The sequence below is a fragment of the Hylobates moloch genome, unplaced genomic scaffold (genome assembly GCF_009828535.3).
Source record: "Hylobates moloch isolate HMO894 unplaced genomic scaffold, HMol_V3 SCAFFOLD_10, whole genome shotgun sequence".
NCBI lineage: Eukaryota > Metazoa > Chordata > Mammalia > Primates > Hylobatidae > Hylobates > Hylobates moloch.
In genome coordinates, this window is record NW_026652285.1 from 74,095,589 (window position 1) to 74,110,356 (window position 14,768).

The following is a 14,768-nucleotide window of genomic DNA, read 5'->3' on the forward strand; positions in this document are numbered from 1 at the left end:
GCTGCATGTTACAATCTCCAAGGGAGCTTTTTATTTCCTTGTTTGATGTTCCTTCTCCAAAGATGATGTATTTATCTGGAATTCATGGAATAGACGTAGAAAATGGGACAGGGAATATAAATGAAACCACTGACAATGTTTTTCCTTATGGGTTTTATGGGGAACTGAACTTAAATGCTAATTGTTTGGTTTATAAGGCTGCTTACCACACTTGAGTCCGTAATGACTCTCCCATGAATACATGTCCCTACTACCCTTCAACAGAATGAAGATAATTCTTTCATTAATCTTCATAGTATGGTGATGAAAGGGAGTGGGCCTTTCAAAGAATTGAACATACTGGATGTCTCTTCTATATAGCCAGTTTGTGCTACCCCCAAACTAGTTGGTTTAATAGCATTTAGCTCAGAAAGTGTGAACACGGTGTCTTTTTTGTGTCTTTTTTGTCTTTATCTTCGAAGGTGGCAAAATCACAAAGGGAGAGTTACTATGTGAGTGTTTTCCGGAACTGAGGTCACAGAACTAAAACATTCCATCTCAGATTCTCTGCAAGAAGCCACAACTACATGACAGTTGGAGCTACAGACCCTTTCTCCTCTCAATGTCTGTGGCTAATGGTAGTGGTATTGTTCATGAGACAGTTTACCTAATACTACTTGGCAGAATGCTTGGTCTTTGATCAGTGGACTGGCCAGTTGGAAGAAAGAATCTGACTAGTGCTTTGCTGTCTGGCCCTTATTTCATGTACCCATATATCTGTGTGAGACGAAGAACTAGAAAGTGTTCAGGTCAGAGGTAAATATCTCTGGGAGAATCTGTAGGCCCTGAGTAGATTCTGAATTAAGCTAACTCTTGATGGTGTATGATTCTTCATTTGAGCTTCCTTAATTGCCCTGGAATCATTGGACACTGGAGGGATCTACTAGAATAGCTGTGGGAAGAGACAGCTTGCAAGAAAACATTAGCTGTTAATGGTAATTGGGCAAAAGTTGGGGTAGGGATAGAGGGTTAGGATGGGGCAGATTTGGGGGTTGGGAAAGAACTGGAGGATGAGGATCTTGGCATTGAAGGCCTGGAGCACATTTGTTTCTCTGGTTAGTGAAGTTTGCAGGTCTTCTACAATACAGTGAACCCAAGTGACAGTGAAATTGAGCCATATTCTCTTCAAAGGAGCTGCTATGTGTGCATCACAGCACACTGGAGCATTACAATGGAGTTCTTGAAATCCTAATCCCTCTGAGGATAATAGCTGCAACTTACCAATCAGGAAATACTGGAGGCTGGGATGGTGGGTGAACAGAATTCTGGGCTAGGGTCTCAGAAGCTGGGTCTCCTCATGGGAGCAGGCAGGGATGTCCACATCAAGGGGCACTGCTGTAAGAGCCAGGTAGAGCGGCTTTCCTTGGGGTGCAAAACCAATTCTAATGGGTGGGTAAAATGCAAGAACTTGAATCAAAGTGAAGGGTCTGCAACAATGGTCAGGCAAAAGAGACTGGCATGAAACTGAAGAGGATCCGTGAGGCAAGAATTTAAAGAAGGAAGCTCTTTTACTGCAGTGACTTCTAGTTAAAACAAGCATATATTCTGAATAAGAAAAGGTCAAATGTTGGAGGGTTTTTGTTTTTTTTTTTTGCGTTTTTTAAGCTAGTAAGAAAGACAACTACATGTATTCTTTTAAGCTTTAAGAATTTTTCTCTTTCGTTAAGATTAGGGAATTAAATTTTCCCTTAATGCTGATTATACCTTTGTTTTGAAGGAGCCAAAATCTTTTTTTTATTATGTAAAAGTAAAATGCAGACATACTCTAGATTTGAAGATTTCTGAGGCTCTGTGATTTGGTCTATGTTATAGACAGGATTGCATAGCTGTGGCTGTATCCTTGAGAGAATTATGTCTATTATAAATACTGATCCAGAATAAACCATGCCTGAAACCAGCTGCTTCATCATATGGACAAAGATCCTGTAGGAAGGATGCGTAGCAAGCCTGGTCTCTATCTTGTATTATAGAAAAGAATGATACTTGGTTTGGATAAGCTCAAATTGGGCTGGTAGGTTAATATACCAAACGCTTGCATGAGTTCAGCCTTTGTTGATGTTGGAATGCTGGATTCTAGTATAGCTCAGGATCACAGGGGCAGCCCTCATCCATGTGGGTGAGAAGACATTGGGGGTTAGAAGACATTGGGGATTGTTTTCCTTTGAAGGTGAGAATTTAAAATTCTAAGCCTCCCAACAGGCTGAACAGACACCTCTTGGCAAAGTGGACCTCAGAGAAACCTTAAAATCTGTGTTGCCACTCATGATGGGATGGGTGTTATACACATTTTCTCACGAATTGCCATTAGACTTTTGTATTAGGCCATTCTTGCATTGCTATAAAAAAATACCCAAGACTGGGTAATTTCCAAAGAAAAAAGGTTTAATTGGTTCACGATTCTGCAGGCTGTACAAGAGGCACAGTGGCATCTGCTTCTCAGGAGACCTCAGGAAGCTTCTGATCATGGCAGAAGGCAAAGGAGGAGCAGGCACATCACGTGGTGAAAGCAGGAGCAAGAGAGAGCAGGGGGAGGTGCCAGAGGGAGAGGTGCCACACACTTTTAAAAAACTAGATCTCCAGAGAACTCACTCACTATCCAGGGGGCTGCAGCAAGGGAATAGTGCCAAACCATTCATGAGAAATCCACCCCCATGATCCAGTCACTTCCCACCAGGCTCCACCACCAACACTGGGGATTATGTTTCAACAATGGACACATTTCCAAACTACATCAACTTTATTTCCTAAAGGTTAAACAGAAACCAGCACTTTTGAAAGACTTGCCAGATTCACCTCAATTTTTGTGGTTTCTATACAATTAACCAGCATTCCTTCTTCATAAGAGACCACTGACTATGGACTGGCTCTGGCCAGTTTACAGAGGCTGTGCATGGTATCTGTACAGATCCAAGTATTTGGGATATTAACCTGCCAGCCTTATTTGAGCTTATGCAAACCAACAAAGAAGGCTCCCTTTGCCTTCTCTGTTCCACCTTTTGATGTATAGAGCCTAATTTTAATGCATTTTCATGTTAAGCCTCTACCCCAGGTTGAACATGAAACATATGTAATATGCATACTTGCTTATTATGCATGAGTGCATGCTCTTTGGTGAATATTCATAGCTCCTCCTTTAACCTGTTGAGTAGGTATACTTAGCTGACTCATTCACCATCAATTCCTGTCTCACACTTTCCTCCCTTGAAGTGCCCACTTGGTTCATACTGGAGGCTATGCTTCCCAACCTGCAGGATGGCCAGCTTGCAGCTACCACCCTTTATAAGAAACAAAGCTCTCATTTCCAAATTTATGAACCACATGATTCTTCAGTTGACAAAGGATGCATTGCCAATCATCCTTTGAAGACTCTGATCCTGGGATAGGAAATGAGAAGTGGATAAGAGTGGGACAGAATCAAGATCATCTTACCTTTCTGTATCATGGACACTGTCCAAGATGGTCTGGGCCAGACATTTTTGAGCAGGGAACTGTCCAAACCAAAGGATGTATCTGCTCCATGAAGAGATATATCTAATAATGGTAATAAGTTACTCTCTGTGTTGTACTTCCCTTTAATTTCCCTCAAACTTACAGTAAAATTCGATTAAAATTGCAGCAGTGCTGTTCATGTGTGGGGAAGAGCAATGTAGAGAGAGCCATAGACACTGATGGGAGATGGTAATCTCGGCCTTTCAGGCAGTGAGCCTTTCAGGCAGTCCCCTATAGCAGGACAGGGGTTGGAGCAGCAGGTGACAATAGCACCTATTTGTGGAACATTTAAATATTCTCCAGGGATTCTTGTTCATATGTTGGGGAAGCAACCTGTTAAGAGGAGACTTCCTGAAGTTAAGCAGAACGAGGACTTTAAGCCATCACAACTGAAATAGTAGAACCCTTCCAAGACCTCACATTGGAGAGTCAAAATAAAGTTCAAATCATAATCAAAGGCCACAAGGCCCTCTCCATCTTCATCTCAGGTAATTATTTATGTATTATGTTTCAGCCACCACAGCTTCTTTCAGTTTCTTGATCAAGCCACTCTCTCCAGTTTTAGGGACTTAGCCATGCTGTCACCTCTGTGTATGAAGCTTTTCTTTTTATCTGAACCAGCTCAGATTCATCAAGGCTGGTTTTCTTTTTTCGCACTTGAAATCTCAGCTTAACTGACAATTCTTCAAAGTGTTGTCCCTGTTAAATTCAACAGTATTTAAGTGTATTCTCTCTTCTCCTTCTCAGCCTTTTTTTCTCTCATAGCACACTGTTTATTTGATTCATAGCACTTAATAATTATAAATATATATTTGTTTGTTAATTATCTATATTTCCTCCAAGAATACAAGATCCACGAATGCAGGAAATATGACCATTTAAATAAGTATTCCTAACTGCAGTTATTTGGTCATAGTAGGCTTTTAGTACAAAATTTTGAATAAATGAATAGTGTGCTTATTAAGAAAATGTGACTTCACTTTGGTTATCAAACTGGCATGTCCAAGGGACAATTCACTTACATAAAGGTCATTTCCAGAAGCTTTTATAAGCCTCATATTTCCATGCATTTCTTCTATCTGCAATTATGTCACACTTTTAAGGGAGACCTGCCTGCCCATTTGCCACATGCCTAATGGCATATAAAGATAAATGCCATCTTTTTAGCACTTTTAAAACAATTGAGTGAGATTCTTTGTACTTTACTTCTGTTCTACTCTGGCTCCACTTTTGTTTCTTCCTGCTTTCAGTCTTGGGCTTTGCCTATCAACTTTGAATCCACCCATGACCCCAGTCTTTGTGTTTGCTTTTGACTTTCTCAACTTCAACTTTTAGTACCCTCTAAGGACTTTGGTTTGTACTCAACCTCTGACTGTTTCTATTTCTGTCTCTCTCAGGTTTATTACCTGGGTCGGGACCTGAACTCCAGTGCATCTTGTCTGATCCTTGTTTGATCCCTTATTATATTTATTGCCCAGGCATGGAAGGCCAGACAGGATTTTTGCTCAAGAGTTGTGGTGTTTTCAGAAAGTAGGTATATATCATGATATGTTTCTAGGAGAGTCTGTATTAAAATCATAACATCGTGTTCCTCCTCACTCTGCCACTTTCTTCCTTTCCATCTTGATCAGTGCTCCGGTTACACTAGCTTGTCCCTGCATTTCAGGGATTTGATAAAGCACCACACTACGAGGGAGGGATTCTGGTGTACTGAGATGTCTCAGGGGACTGTATAAGGAAGCCTGAAAGTACAGGAGAGGAAGCTCTCCATGGTAAGATCAATGTGAAATGTGAGACAGAAAGAAGCGAGGCAAAATTCCCCAACTTTCTCATGCCTGGAGGTTACTCCAAGATTCACCTCCTCTTTTCAATCCTGGAGAAATCCTGCCTGATGAGTGGACATGCCTGCTGAATGATCTTCTGTGTCTTTTTGTGAAGGAAAAGCATGTGTGATAATGCATCATAGCACATGGCATAATATTCTACACCCCATTTTCCTTCCTTCATTTCCTTTTCTCTCCTACCCATGTTACCCTATGCTTCTATCTCCTGAATAAAGTGGAGACAGTCCTCAACTTATGTGGGTGGGGAAGGGGGGGGGGTCAGTGTGTCTACTCACAATTTTTCTACCTTACAGTGATGTCAAAGTGATGCACATTAAGTAGAAAAAATGTTTCAGATACCCATCCGATTATTCTCTTTTCACTTTCCATACAGTATTTGATAATACTGTTGAATGAGATATCCTACACTTTATTATAAAATAGGCTTTGTGTTAGATATTTTTGCCCAACTGTATGCTACTGTAAGTGTTCTGAGCACTTTTAAGGTGAGTGAGGCAACCTATGATGTTAAATAGGTTAGATGTAACAAATGCTTTTTGGACTTGGCGATGTTGTCAGCTTACGATGGGCTTCTCAGGACCTAACCCCACTGTAAGTCAAGGAGCATCTGCATTAGCAACTTAATCTTTTTTTTTCCTTCAAGCTTAAATTGTGTCATATGTGCAGAATGGGTCAGCAGAGCAGAAATTCCAGTGAAGAGTAACTAGAGCCAATTTATGAAGCTAAATGGGGGAATAGCAGATCCCAAGTGTGACTTCAAGGAGAATGGTTCAGATATATTTCAAGTAAAGGCTTTTAAATACGTCCATATATATTCAAAGTGGGAATTGTGATGACAGTGTATGATTTAGATATCAACTTCTTAAATAAAATAGAATATTTGTAATAAAGTATGCAAATAAATTCTGGGCAATAGAATTGTCTCATAATTTGGATAGCCAATAATTGAAAGGTTTTAAAAATAAAAATAAATCTCTCTTTTTTTGTTAAACAGGATTTATTTAAAATAAAGCTGTTATACAAGTGCTGGCTATCAACTGTTTATGTTCAGAGACTGCACATTGTACTTTTTGTGAGGGGGAGCCTCGAATTCTTAAAATGTGTTTCTTAAACAGTGCAACTCCAATTTATTAATGAGAATATCAAAGTCTTTGGGTTTTTCTGTATTAGGTAGGAGAAGGATAATAAAAGATTCTTTTTGAAGTCCAAGTTGTGTCATCTAAATAGGTCTCCCCTGAATATGAGTAGATACATGTCTATTTCTGGTGCAAGCAATGATTGACCACTATTATTCTACTCAAGGTGCCTAAAATACCTATCTATAGACGCATAATCAAAATAACTGCCCCTGTCCCTAGAGTTCTATGAAAATTAGATAATGTCAGCAAAAGTGCTTTTAGCTGCTACAGTGGTATTATGACCTTTATTCTCCACTTAGAACTAGTCTAAAAATAGTTCCATAATAACCTCTCATTAAAGTTCTTGAGTCTGTATAAAGCCAGTGATATGGAAAGACAGTAGCCGTAGACCTATTAAATAACTAATAGGTAGGGTTTAGGGACAGGAAGGAAAAAGAGTACTGCAGAAGGAAGTTAAACTTTTGACACAAAAGTTGGCTAGGCTGTAGTAAAAGTGACTTTTCAAATATATTAGTCTTTCTTTTTTCTTCCTTCCCTTCCTCTGCTCCTTTTCTTCCATTCTTCCTGCCCTCTTTTCTTCCATTTGACAAATATTTGTTATGGGTGAAAAGTATATGATTGTTACCAGCCGTTGCCCTTTCTTTGCACTTGAAAGGAAATTCTAGGTTGGCCTACTCAGTCTCCTACTCTCTTCCGCTCTCTGAGAAGCTTCCTTTCTTGTCAGCTCAGTGCTTTGAGGCTTGAGAATTTAGAATTAGGTCAGAGGGGTAAAGGGAAGAATGAGAAGTTCTCTGAGCAAGGTGCTGAGAGAGAGACTTTTTTCTAGGATAGTTTGGAAGTATTAGAAAGATGAAAGTACCTGAGAAGAGTAAAGGAAGTGCTAGGAGAGTAAACTATTTTTAAAAAAGAAATTATTCACATGTATCTATTTTAATGGGTAAAAAAGTCACGTAAGGGACTTGAGCTATTATAAAATTATATTTTAGAGGATCTATGTTTCTTGAATTCTTGTAGATTATTTATTTATTTATTTTTTAACCTAATGTTCTTAAAATGAATTAGATGGCAGGGAAACAAAGTAAAAATATGAATAAGAAAGAGGAACAGGCATCTGAAAATGGAGGTGCAGACATTGTTAAAGTTGCTGTGCTGGATGCATACGGGGTCCTTTGGAGGCAGTGAGGAAGGAATCACCCTTTCTATAGTGATGGGGATAATTAAGGGACCATCACAAGTCTAGTTTTTAAAGTAAAATGCACAAAAATGATTTTTTCTTTGTCAAAAAAATCACATACAAACACTTCAATAATCTTAATTACTGTGATTAAATTGTTTTACTCCTCTTGGTAATTCAGGGGTTTAGAAAGTAATATATATGAGGCTAAAGTGTAATTTAAAAAATAGTTTGCTTTAAGAATATTTAATTTTTCCAGTGTCTCACAGCATTTGCGTAGTGTGAAATTATTTAAAAGATAAGTCAACTGATTCCGGCCAAAGTCATTTCCTACTGGAATGCAGAGGAGATGATATCCCGCAGTTCATGGGTACACTCTACAGTTTCTTGAGGTGCATTTTAATAAGCAGCTGTCAATGGAGGCTGACCTAGAGGAGGTGGGAAATCTAGAAATTTGTCAGGTATGTTGTGGTGGAGAGCAAGTTGAACTAGGGAAGTGCTTAGGTAAATTTTTAAGTCATGTATTTATAATTTTATGTATGTTTTACACCAGAAGTTATTTATTTTAAATTATATCTTTTTCAAAGCTTTTTTGTCTATTATAAAATGCACAATTTTTGGACAATAAAGGAAAAATAAATCACTCATAATACCTACACCACTAAGATAGCTCTCCTTTTTTCTTCCTATCTTTGCTACCACATAAAAGGAGCATAGAGTGCAATTAACAGCAGAAAGAATGCCAGGGTTCAGAGTCTCATTCTGCCACTTACTAACCACATGACAAATTACTTTAACTTCTCCATGTCCCCATTTTCTCATCTATAAAATACAGATCGTAATAGTGCCTATCTCTTAGGTTTTGTTTATAAGGTTTGCTATGATGCTTCAATGGGTCAATACATGTAAAGCATTTAGAGTACTATCTGGCTTATTGTACATGCCGTATAAGTGTTAGCTATTATTATTAGTGTTTATAACACAGGCTGTTGAACTAAACTGCCCAAGTGTGAATCCCTGCTCTGCTATGTATTAGCAATGTAACTTTAAGTTGTTCAATTTGTCAGTGCCATAGACTTATTCTTAAAATGGGGGTCAGCACAGGACCCACCTTTTGAGTTATTGTGAAGGTTAAATGAGTTAATACATGTGGGTCATTTAAAACATGTAAGCACCTAACAGATACTAGCTATATTATTTATTTAAATATATTTTGAGTACTTACAATGTATGAAAAGCTATGCTATATATAAAGAAGCAAGATAAAATCTCTCTTATGATATGTACAGATCATTGACAGTCATACCTTCAACCAATGAGTTTTGTGTGTGTGTTGTAGCGAGTTTTTATTATTAGGGCTTTTAAAAAAAATTTATTAATGCAATGGAAACATACTAAAAGTATAATAGCATTATGATTCGTAGTGTATTAATTACTGAAATTGTTTTATTTAATTTTTATAATTTTACTTTTTTTATTATTATTTTTAAGTAGTGATGGTTGCCTCACTATGTTCCCCTAAATGTAAAAAGATGTGAATGAGAAGGATGGAGAGCTATGATAATATATATCAGAGAAACCTGCTATAGTTGTCAGGGAGTATTTGAATATGTGAAGATTTCACCTGAACTCTGGGTGTGAGTAGCCATTCACAAGGTGAAGGGTGGTATGTGTGAATATGTGTGTGTGGCAAGAGGGCAGGGGATGCATGGCAAAAGAAGATAAGGTTGGAAAACCATTCCAGGCCACCTGAGCGTCAAGGATTATGGAGCATTTGAGGCACTGAAGAGAGTTGCCAGTGTTTGAAGGGAGAGTGATACAGGCTGCTGATATAAGCAGAGGAATTGACAAGGAGGGCCTTGAGGGCCTCACTGAGAATGTTAACCTTTTCCTAAGTGTAACAGGGCCATAGTGAAACATTTAAGCAGAGGGATGATGTGACCAATGGTGACCTTTTACTGCCAATAATTCTACCTTTAGCTTTAAGTATATACACATGTATTTGCACATGTATTTTATATAAAGCTATGATCATTGTGCAAACAATACTTTTAATCAGATTTTTAAAATTAAAGATATAGCATCTGTTAAAATATCGTTAATGAAGGCTTATCAACTGTAACATACCACTCTTGTGGGAGATGTTGATAATGGGAGAGTCTATGCATGTGTCAGGGCAAGAGATATATGAGAAGTCTCTGTAACTTCCTGGCAATTTTGCTGTGAAACCTAAAACTGCTATAAAAAATAAAGTATTGAAAAATATGCGTGTGTACATATATACACACACACATCTAGCATCAGCATTTCTTCCTTGTGCTAATTATTCTTTTAAAATGTTTTAATTACTGCATTGAATTGCGTTGTATAGATGAACCATAATTTATTTTAAAAATATTCTGTTAGGCCTGCGCGGTGGCTCATGCCTGTAATCCCAGCACTTTGGGAGGCTGAGGCGAGCAAATCACCTGAGTTCAGGAGTTCACAATCGGCCTGGGCAATGTGGTGAAACCCCGTCTCTACTGAAATATGGGAAAAAAAAATTAGCTGGGCGTGGGGGCATACACCTGTAGTCCCAGCTACTCGGGAGGCTGAGGCAGGAGAATTGCTTGAACCCAGACAGAGGTTACAGTGAGCCGAGATCACACTACTGCACTCCAGCCTGGGTGACAGAGCGAGACTCTGTCTTCAAAAAAAAAAAAAATCTGTTGGTGGACATTAGGCTGCTTCTACTTTTTTGATATAAAAATGCAGTAATGAACATGATTTGCCCTCTATCTAGGCCTAGGGTCAGATCCTAAACAAACTGTATAGAGTCACCTAAATTTTCCTCACTGAGCAATTATTTGAGATTAGAATTATCTCTTCAAGTTAATTATAATTTGAAGAGCTGATTGGTATAAATATGTTACATAGTATCAGTTCAATATTTGAAACCTCAGTAAACAGGAGAAGGATTTGGGCCTGGGGCAGCATACCAGGACATGCTTTGTTCTTGCTGTTACTTCAAGCTGCTGTACCAGGCCTATATTCTATTTTCAGCTTTTTATTGGTCAGGCTGCAGCCCAAGTTTAACCTGCTGTCCAATCTCCTGTTTTGTGTTACTATCACTTTTGAGGCAAGACTACTGTTTATCTGTTTTGGATAGCTGCTATATAAACCCTATGTCCTTCTATCACCCTTACTTTAACATTTGATTGACCCACAGAAACAAAATAGAGTCCACAAGCATTTGATCTCTCTCTGGAGCATGACATTGGCTTTACATGCATAATACCAGGCAGAATTTATTCAAAGGGGGTGTCACTTAGATGACAATCTTTCTTAATTTCAGTGGTTAACTAGGGCTTTTTCTATTTCCGTTGCTAGTCCTTTCAGTGGGGATCTGAGAGAATTTTGTGCTCACAAATCCATGTTCCTCCATTCCCCTAACATAATATTTAAATGTTGCATTATAAGAGTTTTAGTGACGGCAATTCAAAATAAAGTCCTTAGTTTTGATGTGAGATCCTTAATTATTGTATGATTATTAGTCAATAAATTGTTAAGTTCATTGCTAAATGCAAAAGGGCTGTGTGACCTTGGGCAAATCATGTGTCATTACTGTACTCAAATCTCCTATCAGTGAAGTGTCTGATGTGCAGATCACTAATACTATAAGATAATCTAGAAATCTATACACGTTTCATGCTATAAAACCCCCATCTATCCCACAATTCTCCCTGTTAGATACAGCCTGATTTTTTATTTTACTTTGAAAAGCAAATACGACCTTGATCCTCAAACCATTCTTTTTTCTTTTTCTTCTTCTTTTTTTTTTTTTTTTTTAACAAACATGTACTTAAACATTGTGGAAGCTCTTGGCTAGAAAGAATAATTCATTGCCCTTGAGGGGTTTCAGAACTAGCGAGGAGGCATCCAGGTAGCAAGACCCAGTATAATTAAGTATGAAAAACTCTGTAACAAATGAAGGCCAAATCATCAAGGAGGTTGTTTTCTTGTCATACAAATATGTACAGTACAGAGGAGGTAATTGCACGTTGATGGTCTCAGCTAACAGACTGTATTTAAACAGACTTTAATGGCAGACAGAAAGGCCTTTGAATCACTGGGTCCGTCATTAGTCATTAACTCGTATTGGTAAAGCCAGTCTCAATCTCTCTAAGCCTCATTTTTCCTTTTTGGAAAATCAAGGTACTTACCTACTTAGCAGGGCTCTTGTAAGGACTACACATAAATTGAAAGTGCTTAGCTAAGTACCGGCAGACTTCCAAATATAGATTTGAATTCACGCTTACTTGTTCATTCAGTAAATATTTGTTGATTGCCCACTAGGTGTTAGAAATAGGGGGATATGACACATAATATCCTCCTTACAGAGTTTGCATTCTGATGAGATACTTGGATAATTTACAAATAAACAAATGAATAATCCAAACAATTGCAGGCTGTGATAAGAACGGTAAATAAGTTTACATGAGAGAATGTAAGAGAGTGAGCAAGGTAGGGTAGGTAACTTTAGATAGGCTGGCCAAGGAAGGCCTCTGAGAAGACATGGAAGTTAAACTAGTACATGAAAGATGAGAAGAAACAATGCATAGTAGGAACAAAAGGAAGAACATTTTAGGCAGAGAACAGAAAGTTACATAACTTCTTTCTCAATCTCCTTTTTTTGTTCTTTTTTGTCATCTTTAGGGAGGGGGTCATCATTAATATTTGAGGACTGCTTATTCCTGGGGTGTTTTGCTGTATACAACACACTCAAATATCAAATGTTTTCAGTTGTTAAAAGTAAAATGAACGTTTAATGGGTGTTCTTTAGAAGTTTGTTATTGAGGTACATTTTTCAAAAAATGGTTTTACAGATAGATTCTGCCATTTTGAGGAAAAATGAAGTAAAGATACTGTAGTGTTTCCCAGTCATTTTTATTATTTATAATTTAAAATTCGTGTTTTATAAGGCATTCTCTAACTAGAAATTGCATTTATTAAGTAATAATGATCTTATTTTTCTATTTGTTGTAAATAAAAAGAACCAATGCCAATCAGAGTTTTTGGTTAAGCCTCACTTCTAGTTGAGGAAATTTTAATTGAAGGAGGGATTTTATTTATTCTCTGTATTACTGAGAATAAGCACATCGTTTCATAAGGCTTTTTGTCATATAAAACACAGCTCAAGGGCATTTGATTAGTACATTTGAGGACTTTTAAAGCTCTGGAGATTCCACGAGAAGACTCGCCATTGTTAGAGAACTAGTTAGGCATCTAGAATTAAACTACTGTGATTTTGGCTTTTAACCTTCCCTCAAGATGATCTCTATATATGATTTTAAATAATTCCTTCAAACTACTCTGCATATCAATTATTCATGCTAGACATTCAAGTTTGGGTGTTGGGGGTAGTTTGGCATTTGCCCTAAGATCAGGTCCTTTACCATGCATTTTCAGCTACTGATCTAAATTTGCCCTCTCCCTCCACTAAATTATAAATCACTGGGAGTGCGGATCATGTCTGTTTTCCTTATCACTGTGTCCCAAACACACTTAATAGGCATTCAAATTTTTTATGGCACATAAAAATATATCAGCCTCTGGCCTGGTCCTTTGTGGTAAACTTGAGTCTATGCTTGAGGTCTGCCCGGGACTCACCCTTTTTAAATTTTACTTTCTGAAGGATTTTTTTAAGCACTCTGATGCAAAACAGGTCAAATTGCCTGTGCTCTCTGACTCCATTTATCTTGAAGTTTTTCACCACTTTCAGTTGAGAAGTCTAGCTTTCCTCGACCTTCAATGAAACATTTATTATGTGAGCATTTTAATATTTAATATTTTATCTCTCAGTTTTCTTCATGATGCTTTACATTTTATTGGAGTTTTATGGGGAAATGAAAAGGTCAAAACAAAGGAGCAGCCTGGTTGATAGCAGGTGCCTTAAATAAGATGCTTCTTTTTCCTTATCAGCTCCTTAGAAATCCTCTTCTTAAAGTAGACATCCCTCTCAAGGCTGAGGAACCCATTTCATCAAATGCACTGTAATATGGGAAAAGCAGAAATATATCCTGGTCTCTTAACCAAACTGACCTCCACTTAACCAAATTGCTAGATTAACACAACCTATTCATTCGTCTGTAAAATGCACTGAGGGATGCCCCAGCATGGTAGGCTAATATTCCCATTACTACTCTCTCACCAGTTCAGTTATTTGCTAATCAAGCTTCATTTGTGTTTGTTCTCAAATCTATCTATTCCATTTGTATTTGTTATTGTAATTTCATGGTATAATATTATATAAACCGATGATAAATGAATGCAAAATAAAAATTATAGATTTGATTAAAATCACATTAAAAGGCTTGGAAAGATTCAATAAAGTCAACTCTCTAAAAATTAAGCATCTACAACACATTTATAAAACATGGGAAAATACCTAGAAACATGAGAAAATACCTAGAAAATGTTTGCTTAGCTTGCTTTGAAAATATTTCACACTTTAAATCATGTAGAATTGTAGATGATGAATTATTGATGTAATTTAGTAAAAAATGGCAATGGAATGTCACCGTTGGACCAAAGAAACAAATTATAAAACAAAGCAAACTTTGATTTTACATTTAAAAAATATTAAGGAACAAATGAATATATATATAGTTTGAGTTAAAATATGTGCATAGCTTTAAAAAATTATTTTAAGTGATTGTTAAATTAACCTGTCTGGGTGGAATAAGAGGGTTCTAGTGTGCCAGTTTCTGGGAATCCAGAGGAGTCCTGGATTAAAAAGAGAATAATAACCTTTAATTGGAGCTGGTGCTACTAGAACGGTGTTTTTTTCTCATTTAGATTTAGCTAATTTTTTAAAAACTGGATTCCTTAGTTTGTAGTACAGTAAAAATACCAGAAAATTTGTACTTAGAATATTTAGATTGAAATAATAGCTTTTGACATGTATAAGTGATATATTAGTCAGGTTTCTTAACTAGATAAAAATCTCCAGTTGTTTCAGCTATAAACTATAAATAATGATCATGTAAAACTCACAGAATTATTGAAAGAATTAAATGAGATTATATATGCAAGATGTTTCTG

The 14,768-nt window shown here is 37.2% G+C and overlaps 1 long non-coding RNA gene across 1 annotated transcript; it reads left to right on the top strand.

Moving 5' to 3' along the window:
* Positions 1-584: 584 nt before the first annotated feature.
* On the top strand, positions 585-6,105 carry LOC131384356 (uncharacterized). The gene is made up of 3 exons (XR_009215129.1): positions 585-795; positions 3,832-4,016; positions 6,016-6,105. It is a non-coding gene; the product is annotated as an uncharacterized LOC131384356 (long non-coding RNA).
* The last annotated feature ends 8,663 nt before the right edge of the window (positions 6,106-14,768 follow it).